General features: G+C 43.2%; 1 long non-coding RNA gene across 1 annotated transcript in view; it reads left to right on the top strand.

The window, feature by feature from the left end:
• LOC111962479 (uncharacterized) overlaps positions 1 to 1950 on the top strand; it is a 14296-nt gene extending 12346 nt beyond the window's left edge. The window contains exon 3 of the long non-coding RNA XR_002877112.2: positions 1737 to 1950. This is a non-coding gene — a long non-coding RNA (uncharacterized lncRNA). The remainder of the gene's footprint in view (positions 1 to 1736) is intronic.
• The last annotated feature ends 1433 nt before the right edge of the window (positions 1951 to 3383 follow it).

Here is a 3383-nt window from a genome sequence, read left to right as displayed (position 1 = left end):
CCAGTTATCCCTCCACCCCACTACAATTCCAGTCTATCCCTCCACCCACTACAATCCAGTCTATCCCCCCCCCACTACAACTCCAGTCTATCCCTCCACCCACTACAATTCCAGTCTATCCATCCTACCACCCCACTACAATTCCAGTCTATCCTCCACCCCACTACAATTCAGTCTATCCTCCACCCCCACTTACAATTCCAGTCTATCCCTCCACCCTACAACTCAGTCTATCCTCACCATCTCCCTCACTGCACAATCCAGTCTATCCTCCACCCCACTACAATTCCAGTCTATCACATCAATCCTTTTCCTCCACCTCCACTTAATTCCAGTACTACTTCCCACCCTCAATAAACTTCTACAATTCAGTCTATCCCCACCACCCCAACTACAATTCCAGTCTATCCCCACCCCACCACATACTCTCATCTTATCCCCGCCACTACAAATTCCAGTCTATCCCCCAACCCCCACTACAACTCCAGTTACCCAACCCCCACTGGCACCCCAACTTCAGACACACAATCTAACCCACCATAGGCACACAGTTCACCCCCAAAACCAAAGTACTCAGTCTGCGCTCCATAGCTCCAGTCTGGCCCCTCCTTCAATCTACCCCTCTGTAGATCTGTGTAGGGTAACCCCCACCCTTGATCCCTGTCTAGACTCTACCTCAAAGTCTACAACAACACCCTCACCATATAGAAGATAATCCATGCATCCTCGGCCCTATATTAAAACTTTTCCCTCTGCCACTCACTGCATGCTTTGCCTACTCATATTTGAAGTAGTATGCTTCTGTTGTATTGTCTTATATTGTTGTGTTGAATTGAAGATTCATTTGGATGGCATAAACCTCTAGTGTTACAGAACCACCTTATGGCTGTGGTAAGGCCAGGACAGATAACAGTTTTACTTTTCAGTGTAAAATAACTGGTATGTCAGTCTGTATGTGCCAGTGTTTGCGTTTGTAAGTCTGTTCGTGTGTGAGTGTGGTCCCCTTCGAGGTTGTACCCGTTCAGAGGAGGGGTCTTGCGAATGAAAGGGTCTCTATTTGCATACGCTGCATGCCGTCTGAGAAGAGGGAGCAGTCAAAAAATATATCAGAGGTGGACAAAGAGAGAGAGGACAAACCCTGCATTGTGGGGCTGGTGAGAGAAAGAGACTGTTTGAATGGGTGAGTGGGTGAAAATTGACAGAGAAAGAGTTTGGGCCGGCTCCCTGAAGTGATTAAAGCCTACAGAGCTCCATTCATACAGAGTTAAAATGGAGGAGAGGAAACGCACACAGCACAGTGCATGCAGGGCCTATTTGCCGAAATATTGAAAAATACTGTTTGCATTTTCAGGCTTGAATAAATGTTTGAAAGTGTCTAAAATGAACAAAAAATAAACAGAAATTATGTTATGGTAGCCTAAATAACAATAGTGGACTGTGGAGGTGGCTATCATGTTGACCAAGGATCTGGCATTGTTATGGATTGTGTAAGTGTTTCGGGTAGGCAATGAAATGCATTTATAGTTAAACCTTGTAGGGTGTCGTTCTGCTTGATTGAGCATCTGAGCTTCTTATAAGCTTGCCAATAAGCTTGCATACATGCGTGTGTGCATGTGTGTGTGTGTGTGTGTGTGTGTGTGCTCGTGTGGTTGTCTATTAACTGCAGGTTTTGTAGCTCTTGTCCTCATTCTAATGCTAATGATTCATAACCTTTTATTTCTGTCCTATATTCTCAGGTTTGGATGTGAAGTGGTCAGTAGGAAGGGAGATTCTGCATACTCTATTGGTGTTCCTGGTACAGTATGGACCAAACCACTAAACAACCATCAGAATTTTGGAAACCATCTCTGTCACTGTCATACAAAGTTTATACAACCAGAGGACCACGACAAGGAAGAGGGAAGATTTGTGCAATTTAGTTTTATTTGTATTTTTTGTTAGCAATAGGGTAATAGTGTAATGATTCAAATTTCTTTTTTATTTGTATTTCTAATCTACAATTTGTTTCTATTTGTCTTTGTTACTTATTTTTGATATTTATTATTTGAGTCTTATTTTTGTATATATTTATATAGTTTTAAATGCTATGATTATTTGTGTTGTTCCAAATGTCTGAATAAAAATTACAGTTAGTGTAGAATGGTGCTGCTTTTTTTGGGGGGGGGGGGCTGAACTGGGGGTTCACCCAGGGAGCCATACAAGCTAGAACCGCCACTGCTTAAGAGATACGTTGGCCCCCCAAAAAAATTATCTCCTTCCATAGAAGAATGGGGGTGGGACAATGTCTAAAAATACTAATCTCAACCCCCAGAACCAAATCACAAGAGACTAGAAAATACTGGAGAAATCTGATATTTCTTTCATGGAATACATTCACACTTTGACTTTCACTCTTGATTGATTTTGTTGTTCTTTTACTGATTCAATTAAATAATCCTGAAAACCATTATGAACCCACTTATGCTCTCAAATCACAAGTGACAGTCATATACTCAGCTGTATTTGATGTAAAAGTACTGAATATGTATGTGTGTGTCTGTCTGTGTGTGTGTGTGTGTGTGTGTGTGCGCGCCTGTGCGTGTGCATGCATGCAAGTACAGTGCCTTCAGAAAGTATTCAGACCCCTTTACTTTTGACACATTTTGTTAAGTTACAGGCTTATTCTAAAATGGATTAAATCGTTTTTTCCCCTCAACAATCTACACACAATACCCCAAAATAACAAAGTAAAAACAGGATTCTTAAATTTCACATTTACATAAGTATTCAGACCCTTTGCTCAGTACTTTGTTGAAGCGCCTTTGGCAGTGATCACAGCATTGAGTATTCTTGGGTATGACGATACATGCTTGGCACACCTGTATTTGGGGAGTTTCTCCCATTCTTCTCTGCAGATCCTCTCAAGCTCTGTCAGGTTGGATGGAGAGCATGGATGTACAGCTTTGTCCGGGCTCTGGCTGGGCCACTCAAGGACATTCAGAGACTTGTCCCGAAGCCACTCCTGCTTTGTCTTGGCTGTGTGCTTAGGGGTGTTGTKTTTTTGGAAGGTGAACCTTCGCCCCAGTCTGAGCACTCTGGAGCATGTTTTACCAAGGATCTCTCTGTACTTTGCTCCGTTCAGCATTGCCTCAATCCTGACTAGTCTCCCAGTCCTTGCTSCTGAGAAACATCCCAACAGCATGATGCTGCCACCACCATGCTTCACCGTAGGGATGGTGCCAGGTTTCCTTCAGACGTGACACTTGGCATTCAAGCCAAAGAGTTCAATCTTGGTTTCATCAGACCAGAGAATCTTGTTTCTCATGGTCTGAGAGTCCTTTAGGTGCCTTTGGCGAACTCCAAGCGGGCTGTCATGAGCCTTTTACTGAGGAGTGGCTTCCGTC

This window comes from Salvelinus sp. IW2-2015, linkage group LG4q.1:29 (assembly GCF_002910315.2).
Source record: "Salvelinus sp. IW2-2015 linkage group LG4q.1:29, ASM291031v2, whole genome shotgun sequence".
Taxonomy (NCBI): domain Eukaryota; kingdom Metazoa; phylum Chordata; class Actinopteri; order Salmoniformes; family Salmonidae; genus Salvelinus; species Salvelinus sp. IW2-2015.
The sequence above is the reverse complement of the archived record's forward strand: the minus strand, read 5'-3'. Positions and strand labels throughout refer to the sequence as shown.